Below are 20,465 nucleotides of genomic sequence, written 5' to 3' on the forward strand. Positions count from 1 at the left end.
GATCAGGAAGGACTGCCACGGTTACTTTCTGAACTGATCCTCCGTAGCTGATGACACAAGCGGCGGTCCTGTACCAGCGGTTAGCCCCGTGGACACAGGTTATACTGGTCTTAAATTTTAACCACTGTTGCGGTAGCACAAATCGGCGGGCAACAAGGGAAATGTTGCTGCCGGAATCAAACAGAACTGAAGTTTTAAACAATCACCACGCCTGTGTGTGGGACCGTCAACGGGTTTGTCAGAGCACACCAATCCCTCTTCCCCCTCCACCTGCATTCCACCTTATTCCCAAGCGGTTTGCGCGCCCGTGGCCCCGGGGACGCCGGCACAAGCTCTGGGTTGTACGGGCAGGCTAGGTTTTGGGACATACTCCGGCCGAGTTCGGCCAAGGGACGGTTCAGCTCCCTCAGATTGCGAGGCCATCCTTTGTTTTTCTACGAGCTCTATGAGCTCCGCCATGTTCGTTAATTGTCTACCCCAGACCGGCTGGGTGAAGCCACGGGGTAGTGTGTCCAGAAGCAGGTAGCAAGCCACCTGCTCTATTATTTGGAAGGGCTTAAGTTTCCGTGGCCGCAGCCACTGCCCTACCTTTGCCCATAGGGTCCAGGCTTGCTGTGGGGTTGGCAGCTCTGGGTCAAACCTCCAGTTTTTCAGGCTACTCAACTGCCAGTCTGGGGCACCCCTAGGTGGAAATCGGGGCTCTGGCTTCACAGGGAGGTGGGCACTCTCCTCCGAGAGAGCATAAACAGCCCTCTTCGCCTCCCACTTCCGAAGCAGCTCAAGCCTGTGAGCCCCTCCCGAACACTCCCTGGCTTGTCTAGATTGCCTAGTGGAGCATGCCGGGGGCAGAGCCTGTACCAGGCCACTCCAAAACACGGGACACGCTCCCCACCTTGAAACTCGGCCCCGGTACGGTCCCACCTGGATGTGTTGCAGGTTCTGTCCCCTTCTCTTCCAGGACTTCTACATCCTGCCGGCTACGCCAATGTCACAAGAATGAGACACACTCAGATAAAGGTTTGGGGCAGCCACCCGTATAATCTGGTTTCCTGGCTGCAAAATCGTTTTGTAGAAATACAGAGCACTGAAGTGCATACAACTGAGTCCAAAACAAGACTAAGGGAAAAGGGGAAGAGGGCAGGCTTTTAAAGGGGAAGACAGGAAGTGAGGTCATAAGGATCGGGCATGTGTTCATCGCTCATTGGATCAGGCCCGGATGTGACATCAGGGGGGCCGGAGCTGGTAAGGTCTGTTTCCATTGGTTCGGTCCCGGAAGTGATGTCAAGAGAGTCATGTGGAGTCTCCCAGGAATGGTCTACAGGGAAGTGAGAAAAAGAGTCAGTGCACTTTGCCACATCCCGGCATTCCTCCGAACTGCCTTCATTTAAGCCCTTTAGCTGCTTCCCATGCGCACATGTGTGACAAATATACAGTATATATATATATATATATATATATATATATATACTAATAAAAGGCAAAGCCCTCACTCTCTCACTCACTCACTGACTCATCACTAATTCTCCAGCTTCCCGTGTGGGTGGAAGGCTGAAATTTGGCAGGTTCATTCCTTACAGCTTCCTTACAAAAATTGGGCAGGTTTTATTTCGAAATTCTACGCGTAATGGTCATAACTGGAAGCTGTTTTTCTCCATTTACTGCAATGGAGATGAGCTTGAACGCCGTGGGGGCGGAGTTTCGTGTGACATCATAACGCCTCTCACGTAATCACGCAGTACATAGAAAACCAGGAAGACCTCCAAAAGCGCTCAAGAAAACATGCATTATATAATTGAGAAGGCAGCGAAACAATAAGAAGCGAGCGAGTGACATATACAACCATATTCATGAGTTTTGCTACTTCGGAAACAAAGCACGATGTAAACCTACACTTTAAATTAAGTTCATAGACAGGCTGCCGCTGGCGTTTGTAATTTAGTGCCTGCCCATATAAGGCCGTCTGTCAGCGGCAATCCAATAGCAAACTCCCACTAAATATTCACGGGTGAAGGACTGTGCTTATGCAGAGGAAGATGAGGTCAGGGTGGTGTTTGGCACAAACTCAGCGAAACTGCGAGAGAAAGTTTTAAGTGCTAGGACTAAGGTAACATTAAATACAGCCATGGACATAGCACGAGATGGTACCAGCACAGCTGGGAACCTTTGATGCATGTACACCGAGCGGCTCACATGAACTGACGCGGTGCACAGACAAAAAGCAACAGTTCCAAAGAGTGCTGAACAAAACCGAATTACACAATTGAAAAGGCAGCAAAAATATGAACGCGTGTGATACATACAAACATATTCATAAATGCAGCTACTGCGGAAACAAAGCACACGGTGGAAAAAGTCAATGTCCCGCTAAAGGAAGACAGTGTAAAAAAAAAAACCCATGCATGCAGTGTGTCAGGTCTCAGATAAACAGGAAGACGAGCTGTTTATTGATGCAGTAAGAAACGAATCAATGAATGAAACCTGTCATCTTTACAACGATTGACAAACACGGAATGTAACTTGAACACAACACATCCTACAAATACGAACCTGATTGAAAGAAATAATCAAATCCTTGATGACAGCAACACTCAGTAACACTCACAAAACAAATACTGTATATTGACAGTCATGTTACGTTATTTTTAAAATGTTCCCTTTTCTTTTTCTAGCTTTTTTAACACACTACTTCTCGCTGCGATACGCAGGTATATATATATGTATATATATATACCCCGATCTACATACTCGAATAATGGATACTTTATTAGCCATCAATGATTGTTTTGGTAAAGCCATACTCAGTGTATTCATTAGATGAGCGGTAAAAAAGTAAGAGCGAGGGAGGATGACTTATTGAGGCATGCAGGCTGTAGTGCGTCAACTCTATCTGAATTGCGCGATCACATTTGAAAAAATATATCTTTTCAAGTTCTATTTAGTCCATATGTGTCAAACTCAAGGGCGGGGCCACATCCGCCCGGCGTAATTATATCCGCCCGAGATCATTTTATATACTGTATTATTGTTATTAATGGCCCGGTATATGAAGCGCTGGTAACACAATAAACTACAGATCCCATAATGCAGCGCTTCAGCTGCCTTGCGTAACACTTACGCGTTAATCAAGTCTAGCTTATGATGCTGCAAGTTATTGCGAAGCTAGCTCACACGATGCTGAAGAGAAAAGTTGATTCTGAAAATAGAGCCTTTAAAACCGATGGGAGGCTGAGTATATGTTTACTGAACCCGTGTGTCTCATTTGTGGAGCTAATGTGGCTGTAATTACAGAATTTAATCTAAGACGGCACTATGAGACAAAACATCAGGGTAACCTGAATGCAATGCAGAAGATACAGAAAGCAGAAGAATTAAATAAGAATCTGACACTTTTACCCGTGCACAATCACAAAGTGATTTCAAGTGAAGCTGCTTTTATGGGAGACACAAATGCATCAGTGCAACTTGCCCCACTTTCCCTGTTGCCAAGTAATGTTGAACCAAGTCGTCACTACGGTGTTCCCAAAATACGCTGATAAACTGAGCGCACTGAGTTTGCACGCTTTGGTGACTTTGAAGAACAAAAAGTCCGTCTACATGCTGCTCGAACCTTGTGCATGTTTGGTAGCACATATCTGTGTGAGAAGCTCTTCTCAGTGATAAAGACTAACAAAACAGCACACAGGAGTCGCCTCACTGATGAGCACCTGCAATCCATCCTGAGAATCTCCACAACACAGAACCTCACACCAAACATAAACAAACTTGTTGCCAAAAAGATGCCAGGCGTCCAGCTCTAAAATGACATATGAGCAAAGACAACTGAATGATTTGATTTGTTATTGCTGAAAGGAACACATTTTATTTATATTTCCAGGTTTTGTTATGCAGCATGTTCATATTTGAATTTGTATAATTTTGACAGGATATATTTTTATGGAGAGCAAAATCTTTTGGGATATTTAAAATCTAAGTTTATTTTTATATAAAATTACATAAGAGTAAAGAAATTTGAATGTTTGTTCTTTTAACGTTTACTTTATTTCTAACTTGTATAATTTAGACAGGATATATTTTTATGGTGAGCAAAATATTATAAGTTGTTTAAGGTTTCAGTTGATTTATTCAGGAATAATATTCCTGTCTGTTTTTACCATTCCTACCAAAGATATTTCTGTCGACTAAATAAAAATTCCTTCTATTTAAAATTTAAATAGAACTTGAACAAATACGATAGTTCATAATATCCACGCAGACTTGCACGTAAGAGCGAGAGTTATCCATTTTAACAAGCAGCGTATTGCACTGATACGTAATAGCTGTGTGTGTATATATGTAGATATGTATGTATATGTATATATATGTATGTATATATGTGTGTGTGTATATATATGTGTATATGTATAGATATGTATATATATATGTTTATGTGTGTGTGTGTAAATATATATATATATATATATGACAGCAACACTCATCACTCACAATAGTGACAAAACAATGACATTAACATTCATGTTACGTTATTTTAAAAATTTTTCCTTTTCTTTTTCATAACTTCTTTAACACACTACTTCTCCGCTGCGAAGCGGGTATTCTGCTAGTTAAAAATAAAGAAGAAAACATTCTAACAGTTTCCAAACGTTATGAAATGTTTATAAAAATCTTCACTTAGACGAGATTATTTTTTCCTGACAACATCGGTAATATTTACTTTTTTGGTAAATCAGTCCAGGAACCATGCAGTTCACCTCAAGCAGAAATGAACAGCATTCAGCCCATGCTGTCTGAGATGGAAAAGATTCTTAGGGGAGATGTTGCAAGACAAAAGCTGAAGAACATGGCAGAAAATGAATCAGGACAGTGTTCTGTTATGTAACTGTAATATATGAAACAGAACTAGTGTAGCTATAATGAAGGCATTGTTTATTAGTGAGTTAAAATAATAAGGGAATCTTTTATATAATATTCTAGAGCAAAGTAGCAAAATACTACTCCCTGAAAGATTTTTTCAGTTTTAAAATGGAAGGCAGTTTTGGTATCAATAAAAGAGATCAGAAAAAATAAACTATTTTTCACTTTTGTTATTTGTTTATGGGCAAGTGAATCTAACTGGCGGACAAGTGGATTTTCTAAGTTTACTTGTCTGTGGACAAGTAGAAAAAAATTTGATTTCCACACCCCTGATTGTGTAGGTATTTTAGACTTCCTTTGCATTGTTCATGTACCCATTTCCTTTATCGTTCCAACCATACCCCTAACAACATGTTCATCGAGGTGATCACCATCGATCAAAGAACTGGCACTAATGAGTGGTTTCCATGCCCGGAGATGGCACCTGCCTTTTCCATTCTCTTTGTTACATATTGCACGGCCATATCAGGCTCACTCTTGATATCCGGAGGAACATTGTGTCTTATGTATTGAATGACTGGGACAGGTTCAAGGTGTGGACTGATGACGGTACAGGAGATAATTATACTACACAGGAGCACTATAAGAGTGGAATGCTTAAGCCCTTCACCTATGGTTCTGCATGCGAGTTGATGGCTGCCGCTGAATTGTTCGGTTGTCGCTTTCAAGTGTACCGAAATAGCCAAATATTTTACACCTTTGGACAACCGCCAATGCCTCTTAAACATCTTAGATTCACAGGTAACGATTTCAGTAGTGGACACTTTGATGTTTATGAATGTTTAAACTCTCAAAAGCTGTATGTGAAGTTATCGATGAAACTGGTTGTATGCTTACAACGCTTGACAGATGCCGAATGTCACTTCAACACCACTAGTCTTGCAAATACTGTCGTAATTGAAACAAATCATGAAACTCAAACCGATTATGACAGCAGCAATCCAAGTAACTGTACGTTGCATGCTCAAGAGTAAGCTCAGCACACAGTTTGGTCATATTACAACCGGAGGGCCGAACTCACAATGTGGTATACAAAGAGATCCTTAACAAATAATTATTGGTATATTTTCCCTCAGTTTAAAAGGTTTAATTTTCTTTTTAATAAAAAATTTAAGGCAGTACTTCGCCGCTGCGAAGTGTGGGTATTTTGCTAGTAATATAAGAATAACCTCTGTGTTTCACATATTCACAACTGTAAACCTACTTTTGCCCACCCCCATATATATATATATATATATATATATATATATATATATATATATATATATATATATATATATATATATATATATATATATATATATATATATATATATATATATATATATATATATGAGAGTGAGACATGTTACATTGAATAAATTTTTAATAGCAAGTATATGGAACATTAAAATAATGAAGCGGGATTGAAATATATGATCTTTCTTAGACAAAAGCAAAAATAGCACTTCTCCAGTAAAATAATTAATTTGAATGCAAAGTTATCAATATTGATGCAGACACACATACCACTAAAACTATAATACAAATAAATTGCAATAACCATACATTCAGTGCATGACAAAAATTTTCTTGAAAGTACTACAAAACTATACATTCAGCTCAATGTACAAAACTATTGTTTTACTTGATGACTATTTTTATTGAAATTTTAAGGTATGGATAGAAACCTCAATCACTTATAATGTGAATACAATCTTCTTTCATAAACCAGTTAACTAGGACACAGTAAAGTTGGAAGACAGCTGGAAAGGAGCTAATGACAGATTAAACACTTAATACCCCAACTGTTTACAGTTCCAAAAGCAACTTTGATCCATATAAATAGACAACTATCTATCCATCCATCCATTATTCAACCCGCTATATCCCAACTACAGGGTCACAGGGGTCTGCCGGAGCCAATAACATTCACTATTCTTAGCTAATAAAGATGTACCACATTACTAATAACTGCTAGCCTTCCCCAGTCATCTTCCTTTATTACCACAGTGCAGGTACAAACATTATCAATGTCAATCGGTGTTGCTATCAGTGTGTGAAGAGTGGGAGAAGAGGGTTGCATTGACAATCCAACACAATGGGCAGCACATTGAACACATTTTATAAGTGGTCAGAAACTTGTAAATAACTCATGAAAGAATAAAGTTACGTTAAAACCAAGCACACCATTGTTTTTCTTGTGAAATTCCCAATATGTTTGATGTGTCACATGACCCTCTTCCTATTGAAAAAACAAAAGTTGGATCCAAAAATGGCCGACTTCAAAATGGCCACCATGGTCACCACCCATCTTGAAAAGTTTTCCCCCTCACATATACTAATGTGCCACAAACAGGAAGTTAATATCACCAACCATTCCCATTTTATTAAGGTGTATCCATATAAATGGCCCACCCTGGTACATCAATTTCAAATGTTATAAAAAGGCATTTGTATTATAACTAAAAATAGTCTATGATATTGTATACTTTTAAATAGAATTAAGCATTGCGTGAATATTATATATATATATATATATATATATATATATATGAATGTTTAGCCCATATACCAAAACATTTGTGTTTTTTTAAAATTTAACACAACAGTCTGTCAGTCTGTAAATAAAGATTTACAGCAGATCTAAAGTTTATGATAGTACTCTGCAAAATGTGGAAAAGATCCAAAAAATTCAGGAGAACAATAACTCAATGGAAAAAAATGATAGTGGTTCATTGCCAGAAACTAAATTTTCTGATTAAATGAGAAGGTTACCATGCCCTTGTGTTGGCCTACTTCATGTAAAAGTGCAGCATTAAGCCACTGCAGCTGCTTTCAGAAAATATTTGGAAATGGCAAGCCCTCTCAACAACCCAGCATTAATCAACTATGGATGGAACATTATTCCATCTCTGAGTACCTTAACCAATGTTAATCGCAACATTAATTAAGACTGAACACTGCAGAAACCTATAATTTGATGTTTTCCTTTTAACATACACATATTAGAGTTACTTTGATCTTACACTTCAAATCGCTATGAATATCATTGCTGGAAGATGACTTCATTTTCTTCATTAGGTTTGTGGAATTTTTTTCCCCCAGTGTCTCCTTGAGATTTCTCCAGGTACTCCAGTTTCCTCCCATTTGAAAGCCCTGCACTTTATTAAATGAGCAATTATTTCTTGTATCACTTTTAAGATCCAGTTGGTGCTGACCTTACCCACTGATAATAAATCGGTAAAAAACCATAACAAATATAAAATTAGCTACAAAGGAATGCATTTAAATATACTTCAACAACACTGCATATATTGCATACTGTACACACAAGAGAATCAGTTACACAGAATCACTAATGATAAGAATACATTTTATTTATATGGCACCTTTCCCAAGCTCAAAGTGCTTTAAAAAAATTCAGGAAGAAGAACACGGCACATATAACAATGAATACAAATAACATCCACAGAAAATGGTAAGTACAGGATATACAATTATTAAAATAAAATAAGTATAATAATAAGGACAATAAAGGAGTATTTTGTGATATAAATACAAATCATCCAAAGCAACTGGACTTGGAGGGCAAACTGAAAAAAGGGTCACAATGTCAGAGTAAGTTAAATGCCTTCCTGAACAAATGAGTTTTAATTTGTTTTTAAAAAATAAATTTAGTCAGCTGATCTCATTGTTACTGCCAAAAAGCCAAGTAAAGAATGCTATTAAAAGACATATTAGAATGAAAATTCTCTAAAATATATAATGAACTAGAGTTTTTTTGGATTTTAAAGTCTGGGGTAAAACAGTATTTTCTTTTAAACATTTACAATCAAGCAATATACAGTACCTGAGAGTGAAAATATTTTATGTTAAAAGTACACCCTTAAGTCATAGTAGCTTCACACGTAAATAAAGTCTACATTTAAATTCAGGACTTTTTAAAACTGTTTATAAATGTTTTACATTAAAAATATTTTAGAAATACACTGCTTACATCATTGATGAAACATGCTGGCCACTTCTGTAATAATAGAAACATGAACTAATTAAACGTGAAACACAACCATATTTTTTGGATCAAAACTGAAATCCATTACCTGGTCCTCACTTACTGAATGTGCTTAATCAAAAGTTTGGTTTTCTAGTCGGCATCTAGTTTACCTCAAGTACATATACACAAATCTCAACATTCACTTATGCCACACAAATTTACCTAACATGCGCATTTTAATGAAACTGAAGTAGCATTAAATATTTTTGCAGACACTAGGAAAACATGAAAATTCCAAACTGTAACTGTGTTAGGATTTAAACCCACCTCTTGGACTTGGGAGGTGAAGGGCAAGCAGTACCACCATGCTTTCTCTGAAATCCATATGAAAAGTGAAACAGAAGTAACAAGCAATAAAATATCTGATGCACGAAGTGTTTTTTACTAAACTTTTTTTTAATAAACAAAGCATAATTTATCACAGAACTCAAACTCGGTTCCTAGTTAGTCACTTCAGACTTTAACGTTAAACATACTGTACATATTTTCTAATTAAAACCAATTATCACTAATAATAAAATACTTTAATTAAAAATGAGTTTCCTCTCTTATCAAAATTCGGAACTATTAATCTAGAGCTGCTTATTAAATCGTCACTAACGTGTGCGATTAACACATGAAAAATTTTCCTGCATTCATTTTTCAAAGCAACCCCTAAATGCATTAATTTATTCCAGTCAATTTGACCATGCTTCGCACTTAATGAAACCGTGGCAAATTAATCCAAGTCTATTAACAGCACTTGATATTTTTCTGTGTTGCTTCTTTATAGCGTTCTTCATTCACTCACACCAGCAGAGACACCACTTGTCCCTTGTAATATGAGATTGTCCCATATTGGAACAAAAATAACGCAATAACGTAAAGAATCAATAAGGGACACAATTTGACCTGTATTTTAGTGTATATCGTTTCATATATAGAATAGCTCTGCAAAGTGCAGAGAATAACATGTGAACAATTTAAATTAAACCAGTTATACAAAGAGATTGAATAAGTTGCAGACAGGCACTCTTTGCCATTATATTGCGTTCGCATATTGATAATATTTATATAAAAAAAAAAAAAGGTCACATCATGCAGTACATAATGGAACATTCAGAACATAGATGCTAGATGCAGTGATGTCTGTATAATAGTTGACTAACTTGTTGATGCCAAGGAGGTTAATAAAGCAAAAGGTCATCACTATAGATTTGCAATTCGTCCTAATATTTTGCCTCTTAACCAATAAGAAAGGAGCATGAACCTAGGAAAATGGTGAAGGAGTAGTTTGAATAACATTTGCTCAAGACCAATAATGAGAACGAATAATTATTTAAAACAAAATAAGTGTTGAATTAAGTGTTTGTCAATAATCAGTGTGATAAATAAGAAATATCTTTACCAGTTAACCTTGTGCATATTTAAAGTATTTGAAAAAAGAGAGTTAAGCATGCATTCAAATTTCTATTTTCAAAATAATGTACATCCTTATGGTACTTAACTGTAATGCAATGCAGACCTAAAATTTCAATCCTTCCAAAAAGAGTTTGGAGTATTCACTTATGTTTACATTAGAATATATAAAAATTCACAAGCTCTTATCTGTATCTTTCCTGAGCAAGACTTGCTTCACGGATTGCTAATTATCACTTGTTTCATGGTGGTATTAACATTACATCCCTCCGCCCACACACAGACAAGTAAAGCTCAAAATGATCTCAAATAATACTGATTTTTCCTGTAATTAATTGAAAGGAGAATGACAGCAAACTGTTCTCTAGAGCCACACATTTGTTCCTGTGGCATGGACCTCCTGTTCATGAAATTCTAGTCTAAACAGTGAAAAAAGCTAGACCAATTATGGCATGATATAACATTCTAAAATACTATATATAATGATCCCATATTTAAAGCCACTGCACTGGAGAATCCAGGAAAATGAAGAGGACATGTAAATAGGATATTACAAAATAGCATCAAGCATCAGTTCCACATAAACACAATAATAATAATGGACTATGAAATATTTTAAAAGGTCTACTCAGAAAATATCTGGGGATTAACTACAGGATTATTCTTTGAATACAGTTGTACAACAGCTAAGTTAAATCAAATTAAAATCAGAGGTTATTATACTGTTTAATTTTTTTTCAATAACTCATTAACTGGGTTTATCACAAACTATGTGTAAAAGTGTTATCAGGCAATTTTCATAATAATTATGTTAAAAGTAAGAAAATGTAACAAGGATGATTATAATAACATTTTGCAATGCAAAAATGATAACATTTGACATCACAATATTGAATTACCAATCAAACTGTAATACATCTTCAGAATGAGGAAGGTAAATTGGACTACCCAGCGAAAAACCCATGCCAAATATATGCAGACAATGACCAAGTGTGATATTCAAACCCAGAACACTGGATCTGTGAAGCAGCAATGCCAAAAATCATGTTAACATGCCATTTATATTTTATTTATACGAAATACAGATACAGTGTATATCTTATCATCAAGGGGGTACTGGAGTAGACATTTTTACAGCCAGATGCCCATCCCAATGAAAATCTCCTTTAGTCACATTTTACAACATGGAAGAGAGAAGGTGACCTCATTCTAACACTATGTCACAGGGATACGAGGACAGTAGAAAGGCAAAGCCCTAATGGAGGTTGAAGATGGCATGGTATGAAAAATATTGACCTCATCACTAAGGTTGCCCAGGACCACGTTGTGGGGTAGTGATATATTTTGGTGGCAACCACCTCATCTGCATTAAACAAGAAAATGGTTGCTAAACTGGGAATGAGGATTTTGATTATGCAGTACACAATGGATTCAGAAAGCATTCATGATCCCTAAAACTTTCTGCACTTCATTATGTTGTAGATTTCATTTGAAATGGTTAAATGTGAAATTTCCACCCATCAATCTACACTCAATAACCCATAATGACATATGAAATGAAATATTTTTTCAGAAAGGTTTGCAAATTTTTTAAAGATCAAAAACTGAAGTCTCTCATTCATAGAAATATTCTGAAGCTTAATTCAATACTTCGTAGAAGCCCCTTTGGCAACAATTGCAGCTGTAGTTCTTATTAAGTCTCTACAAGCTTTGTACTCCTGGATTTGGGTAAATCCTTTTAAGTTCTGTTAGACTGGATGGGAAGCAACTGGAAACTGTCGTCTTCAGGTCTATCCACAGGAGTTCTATAGAGTTTAAGTCTGGGCTTTGGCTGCACCACTGAAGGAACAGTCACAAACTTGCCCTGAAGTAATCCCAGCATTGTCTTGAGTGTATACTTTGGGTTATTGTCATGCTAAAAGGTAAACCAAGAGCACTCTGGAGCAGGTTTCCTTTCAATGAATCAATCAATCAATCAACATTTATTCATAAAGCACATATTCATACAAAAAAATGTAGCTCAAAGTGCTTTACAAAATGAATAGAAAAATAGAAGACACAATAAAAAATAAACATAAGTCAACATTAATTAACATAGAATAAGTAAGGTCCGATGGCCCTCTGTATAGGGCTGCATTTGTCCTTCCTATGTCCCTACTGCTGAGAAACTCCCATAGCAAGATGCTGGCATCACGGTACTTCACCGCAGAAATGGTATTAGGTACATGATGAGCAGGTCTTTGCCGAGCATATTGGAGTTCTGCTTAAAGACCTTAATTTCTGTGTTCAGACCAGAGAATCTTTTTCATCATGCTCTCAAAGTCCTTAAATGCCATTTGGCAAAAGTGACTTCTGTCTAGCCACTTCTTCCATAAACCCCTGATTGATAGAATGCCCTTCTTGCCTGGTTACGCAGTTTGGTCAGACGGCCAACTCTGGAAAGAGTCCTGGTAGCTATTAGTTTTTGATTTAAAAAAAAAATTGTAAACCTTTCTGAAAACAGGCTTTCACTTTGTCATTATGATTTATCGAGTGTAGATTTAAGGGCAAAAGTGTCAAATTTAACCATTTACAATTGAGTCGACAGCACAATAAAGAATGAAGAAGGTGGAAGGTTCCAAATCCATTGTATATTTAATACATAAAGCTGAATGTGTGGTGTATTTTAGACCTATATCTAGGAAATTTTACACAGAGTCTTCATTTTTACAATGGCAGACCACAAGCTATTTTTTGTTACTAAATTATTCCCCTTGAGAATCTTTACTAAATGACTGAACCAGCATTTTCCAAGGGAAGTGACCCTAGCAGTAATTTTTGGGACAGTACAGGTGTGCAAAGTTGCTTCTTACAGTGTATTTAGCCAGTGAAATTTTTGTTATGGGAGATCAACTGTTTATTTTGCATAACATATGTTAGTCACAAACAATTAAAATGCTATTCCACTGCTGTCTTTATCTTCCAGGTACATGATTTTAACTCCAGTTAGATTCTAGTCAATGCATAGTCTGAACAGAACAAGTACTGCAGTTCCTTATTCCAACCACAGGAAAGTTACATTGTCTGGAAACTCCTGAGTGTTCCAGAATGGGTAAAACTGAAAATGTGCCCAGAGATAAACTAGCATACCCTACCTAGAACAAATAGGGGAATAGGATATGAAAGTACCAAGCACACTTAAAATTATGGAAACTGTACCTACTTAGCATATATTCTACAAAGTATGGACAAACAATAAAAAACAATAAAATTCTATTTTAAATTCTAAAATAAACTAAGCCTGGAATCTAAGTGGCATAATTGCTCAATTTTACCACAGGTGAATTTTTTCCTTCTACAAAATGTTTCTCCCTTCTTCCTGCATTTCCACATACCTCATCCACATGTGCACAAATATGATTAAGATAAAGACTTTAATTTCACAATACCTTTTTGAAACCATTTTGCAAAAAAGAAGGATGACATTAATGAATAAACATTTTCTGTATATTGCAATATATGTTAAGCATTGGGAAATAATGTGCTTGGTAACACAAACACTATCTGAAAAATCAACAAAATAAATACAAATGTTTGCTCCTTTTTAAAAATATTTAAATTAACACATTCAGTTATTCAAATGTTTTCAAAATGAGAAGCCAATTTATTAAGAACAACTGACCTTGCCACAGAATGAAAAAAAAATGAATGCAGGCATAAACTTATCATGTCTGCAAGCAATTTAGAAACAGAAATAACAAGACAACAGTAGTGGGAAAGGCAGTAGGTTGGCAACGGCAGCTACACATGTGTATCACGAAGACTTCTCAGCCAAGGATTTCATGTAAAATATGTCTTAAGTTTTATGAGAATAGTAAAAGATCCTAAAGATGGAAAATGACTGTTGCTGAAGATCTGACAAAAATGACAACTCATATCAATTATACTGCTGGTCATCTAACTGTCTAGAACAACAGCAGCATTAAAACAGATAGGAGAGCACAAAAAATCATGACCACCAAATATCTCAAATTCAATTCCTGTCAGTGAAAGGCAAAAACCATAGGCGAGTCTGCAGTGAATTTAGTAATAGAAAAACTTAATAATAACAACAATGCTTAATAACCATTTCAATATTGTGTGATTTGATGGATCTCTTTCTGCTGATTTGTGCATATTGCAAGACCATTGCAATGACAAAACTATGAAGAATGAATGGCTTCATCATTATATAAATACCCAGTGGAGGTGTTGAAATAACAATGGATTTCTGTAACACAAAGTGTGCCCCCTAATAAGAGTAAAACAATACCTGAATACCACATTATACAAGTATCTATACACTGATTCTGAAAAGGAGAATCCCATCATTTTAACAGCATATCCGTTTTGTTTAGCTTAATAAAGTTTCATACAATGAGGCTAGGAATATCATGGAGATTGTTTAGGAACTGGATATTCAGTTTATTGCAGTGGGCTTCCCAGTAACCAAATATTAAACCAAACTGACCAATCCCTTTGTAAAGAACTACCAACAACTTATCGACAATAAGTATATACAGAACTGGAGTCAAAGTAGTTCAACAACCCTGTGTTGCAGTTTTGGCACCTAACTGAGTTCATGAACTGACAAATTCGATATGTTCTAAGGGCAGACAGGGCACCAGCTTGGTTGCAGACAAGCATATATAAAAAAATGCTTGCTCATTGTGGACATATGTTTATTGCTTTTTGATAACTACAGCAAGTTAAATAATTGTTTTGTTAATTTTACTTTATCCACTTTTCATGCTGTATATGAAATATGTACTGTTTTGTGAAAGAATAAAAAATACACACCAGGTTTTCAACAGAAAACCACATTGTGATATATCTAGAACATGACTTGATCAGCAGTAAAACTTTTATAGCCAAAGTAACTCCTTAACGAATAGACCAATTTTTATAAACCTTTGTAGAAAATTTGCACTCATTCATATTAAGGGTTGCTGAGGCTTTGTTTGGATTCCCACTGCTCATCTTCAAGATTCTAAAGTTCAAAAGTTTTTAAAGATAATACCTAAAGATTCAACCTAACTATTGCTTAGAAATTCACAAAATTTAGCATACACATTATGGACTTTGAAACAAACACAGTTTTCTGAACTTTGAATTAATTCCAAAGGGCAAGCTTTGTTATTTTAAATTTTAAAAAATTTTCAAGTGCAATAGTCACAACAGCTAACTACAAAGAAACATTAATTACATCTCAGATCTTCATTAAATTGCCATGGCGTATACAGTACTATATTTGTTTTAGAATAGCTGAGTGACAGAAAGTGTGTATTTTTACTTCTCTAATTTTTAACATATTAATAACAAACTATGAGTAAATTAATTATCACAAAATGTATATAGTTACAGGTGAATTGATTTAATTAATGACTCAAATTTGTTAAAAATAAACATAGCTCCAAAGTTTGTTAAAAAAAAAAAATAACGAATCATGTTTCTATTTAAGCCAAATTTCTTTCTTGCCTTCTTATCAGTGTGGCCACCCAGACTTTCTATTAATGGTCAAAAAGATAAGACATGCATAGCTTAAAGGAAAGTTCACACTCTTTGTACAACATACCAGGGACAGTGGAATTTAATAAAATGGTATTTTAATAACTTTTAATCTATTCCCTCTCTCACAGAAATCCAATTAATATAAAAACCATTGTATACACTATAGAAGCACACTTCTTCCCCTAGGCACAATACCCATTACATGACAATGATTTTTTTCTTCACAGTCATGTCAAATTTGAAACATAGTGCATAGCAAAATATGAAATTGTAATTGAAATTTCAATTAGAGCTTTGTTTTCTGGAAAAGACATATTTGCCTGACTGAACAGTAGCAATTTGTTTCTTACAGTACTCCAGGAGTTCACCACCTCCATTCAAACATTTGACTTCCTCGGGGTGTTTAGGAAGCATTTGAAGATTCTTGTGTAGTGAATTGCTGTTCAACTGATATTAACTGTTAGGAACTGGCTTGCATTTTCTTCTGAACACTTCACCTGTGATGATCAATTTTTAATATGTCCTGTAATACTTGCTTCCCAAACAGTTCCCTGGGCTGTTCCATACCCAGGTTGGAGCAGTTCCTCGTTGTTAAGCATTTGCATTTGGAAGCTGTTATTGTGAACTACAAATATGGGGACCAAAGAGCTGTCCATGCAAGTAAAAACAGGTCATCATTAGGCAGAGAAAACAAAACAAACCCATCAGGGAGACACTAGAAACACAAGCAGTGGACAAATCAACAATTTGGTACATTCTTAAAAAGAAGGTACATACTGACGAACTCAGCAACACCAGAAGGTCTGGAAAACTACAGAACACAACTGTTCTGGATGATTGCAGAATTCTATACTGAAGAAGAACCCCTTCAAAACATTTAGCCAAATCAAGAACACTCTCTGGAAGGGAACCCTGTCACTGCCAAAGTCTACAATCAAGAGAAGACTTCATGAAACTAAAAAGAGAATGTTTATCACAAGGTGCAACCACTGGTAAACCTTAAGCATAGGAAGGACAGATTAGACTTTGCCAGAAAACATTTTTGAAGCCTGCCACGTTCTTGAAATTTTTTTTGGACAAATGAAGGAACATCAATATGTACCAGAATGCTGGAAAGAAATGAGTATGGAGAAGAGAAGAAAAGCCTTTGATCTGATACAGGCCTGGCAAAGTATCACTATGGTGGAAACCAGCACTTGGAGATGACCATGTGTTCCAGACTTCAGTCAGTCATTGACTATAAAGGACTTTCAACCAAATATTGAAAATGACCATTATATTGATGATTATGTTAGTCTGACCAAATATTTTTAACCCCCTGGAAAAGAGGGGGCTATGCAGAACAATGGCTGTCATTCCTAAACAGTTCATACCATATTTTTGGAAAACCCCTTAAATTAAAGCCAACAGCCTACACTTCAAGCACATAATGATAGTTTTATTTCAGTTCCATTGTTGAGATGTACAGAGCCAAAATTTTGAACATTGTGTCACTTTACAAATTCTTATAGACCTAACTGTAAATAATGATACATAGTTCTTCTTATTAGAGAATGAAAGAAAACTGGTGAACACAGTATGTGATAACAAGAAATAAGTCTTGAATTCATATTTCTATAATGTGAAAAAAGGCTTGGAAATGTATTTAATATACTTTACATGTACAGTAAATATGCTTATGGTGGATTTTGGATCACTATCAGAATGAGCATTGAAAAATATCCAAGTTTTGGCAAGTGTTATGGGGGTACATATTTCAAAAAGATGAACTGTCACAATAAGGAAGAAATAAATGTACGGTGAATATCATCAGAATTATGTTTTTTCTTATAAACTCATGAACTAAAAAAAATACTGCAATCTATATAAAACATTTTTACATTCACAGAAACTAACAATTACATATAGTAAGCACTTATAAATGTATCTTTAGAACAGATAAACATTGATACACAGATAACATATATAAACATTAAAAAGCACATCTTTAACCATGCATACCGTATGTTATGAAAACATTATTAAATATGCAGGAAATTACATTCTGTTCAAGAAGGTAATCTATTAATAGATATGAAATATTAATTAACTGGACTCCAAACAAATTAATAAGTCCTGAATTTTAAACCAAATATTCCAAGTAAATAATATTAAAGGTTATGAAATGCAAGCATTACTTAGCCAAGGTGTAATAATATTTGGTAACATTCCAATAAAAAACGGAATCACAACACGTGTCATCAGTCTTCAAGGCAATTTTAATATATATTAAAACTGAAATGTTATTCAAGATGCACAAAATTATAAGTCCAAAGCTAAAGTTAAGTTATGCAGGTAAAACAATGTTCATATACCAAAACTCACAAGACAAAAATATAGCTGTGTGCATTATATTATATTGTGAATTTCCCCTTGGGGATTAGTAAAGTATCTATCTATCTATACTGTATATGTTATAGATGAGATTTTTTAGTTTACAATTTCAGCTAAACTTTTTTCCTAAATATACTATTCTTCACTATGTGCATTTTGACAAACCCACAGTTTAATTAAATCTGTCTCGACAAAGGATTATTTTGGGCATATTTTCACAATGCTAGAGATAATTGCAAAATGACAAACTATTTCACAATAACAGAAATGGTAGGGGTGGAGTAAAACAGAGAAACATCTTGAAGCAGAGATAACAGACATACTGAAGGGAAGTGTTTGTTCTATTAATTGAAACTGCAAGAGGGTCATGCTGAAGTAGTGGATAACCTCAAGATGCCAGAAAGTGCACATTACTTTAACTGGAAAATATAAATTGATCCAGTATAGGGGAGTGTGAGTGTACAAACTTATCTGTGAGTGGACTGAAGTCTCAGCCAGCATGGGTTCCTGCCATACACCAGATGTCACATTTGATAAATGTTAGCTATTAGCAATCAAGTAAAGGAATTATCATTAGCATAAGTTAAGTTCACCTTAACTTCTACCCTGCATTGCTGAGTCTGCTGCATTTCTTGCATACATTCTCAGCATCATGTATCTCTGTTATAATACCTTTATTCATATTTACCTAACATGGGAAATAAGGTATAAGTAGGTAAAATGAAAATACAGGAGATTAAAATAAAATATATTTAAGAAATAAAAAGATATTTAGAAAGGAATCTTGCTAATTCATTTAGGCTCCTGAATACTTAAACAATCTTAACATGTTTTGCATGCATAAGTTGGAGGAGAAACTATGAACGCAATTTTGTCTACATAAGAAATTACTTATACATACTGCATACAGTAAGCAGCACAAAAGAGTCTCCAGTCTTACAGTAAATACAACACTCTGGAGAATATCCAAACGATTACAAGCATTATGTTATATATATACACATATAACACGCAGAGACACTTCTTCAACTAATCTGCACTGTTCACCTGCTACTTTTCCTGAAAGAACTTGTGGGATGAGCCGGACTCGAGTCAAACACATTAAATGTAACACAGGACAAGATTTAACCACTTATTGAACGTAAATGAATAATTTACTAGTTCATCAGTACACAGATATTTTGTAGAAACAATAAGGGGTCGCTTTCTATAGGACACCTTTGCCATAGTCACACCTTGCTGATACACCCGTTGGTGTTCTTACCAACACCCGCCCTCTGAACCAGCAGACGAGAAAGTGAAAAGGTTCCCAACATAAGGTAGCTCCTATTTTATCGTATCAGTTCCATTGACAGCTGCGTTATCTGAGTGGTTGTTAAACAGTTCACTCAATTTTCGCACACAAATGTCTTAGTTCTTTACACCACCACTTCAAACAATGTTTAAATCGTGTTACTAATTAACTGTCTTTTATTTTCCAATTATAATTCTAATAAATACTTTACGTTTAACCTTTATTTTGGTTGCAGACTTACCAATACTGACTTCCTTCCCTCAGCAGCCTTATTCCCTGTTCGTCCTGTGTCTGATTGTGCCCCAAATGAAGTGCCAACATCTGGTGACCCCGCCCCCTTAATCCGTGTATGCTTGGTGCGGACCTATAAATTCCGCATGCGCAGATCCAGAGCGCTGGGGGTTGCTACTTTCCTCGCAGCCATTGGCTTCATTACTTGTCACGTCATTTGTGGCCGCTTTGGCTCAACTGAGCATGTGCATGCTGTTTCCACTTACACCTCCCTCTCTCTAAAGCCAAAAGCGGTGACCTATTTATAGCAGGTATCATTTGTGTATGTAATTATTGCGCGGATGTGCGCAATAGCTCAGCACGAACGAGGCATCTGATGCACGTTTTCATCATCTCATGCAAATGAATGCCTTCGTATATATTTCTAAATACCTTTTTAATACAGAATAAAATGGTAGATACTACGTATTGTTAGTCTAGGTTTCTGTTAAATTAAGAAAATTACACACGACTTAAAAATTGAATGGAAGCAAATGAGCATCATGTCCTGATGCACTGCCCTTGTCTAGAATACTATAATTGTAATATGCAGATTCTTAATTCAAGTGAAAGAGGCAAACTGAAGAATGCATATTGGGTGCTACAGTGGATTGGTGTATGGATGCATATGTCACTTTGGGGAGCAGTGGTGAA

At 35.8% G+C, this 20,465-nt stretch overlaps 1 protein-coding gene across 2 annotated transcripts in view; it reads right to left on the reverse strand.

Annotated features, from left to right (window-relative positions):
* The window catches only part of kiaa0513 (KIAA0513 ortholog), a 78,437-nt gene extending 58,501 nt beyond the window's left edge, over window positions 1-19,936 (reverse strand). For both annotated transcript variants that reach the window (XM_039763486.1, XM_039763484.1), the window contains exon 1: window positions 19,783-19,936. The gene's annotated coding sequence lies outside the window, so the exon portion shown is untranslated. The remainder of the gene's footprint in view (window positions 1-19,782) is intronic.
* Between the last annotated feature and the right edge of the window lie 529 nt (window positions 19,937-20,465).

Source organism: Polypterus senegalus, chromosome 9, assembly GCF_016835505.1.
Source record: "Polypterus senegalus isolate Bchr_013 chromosome 9, ASM1683550v1, whole genome shotgun sequence".
In the NCBI taxonomy this organism is placed as follows: domain Eukaryota; kingdom Metazoa; phylum Chordata; class Cladistia; order Polypteriformes; family Polypteridae; genus Polypterus; species Polypterus senegalus.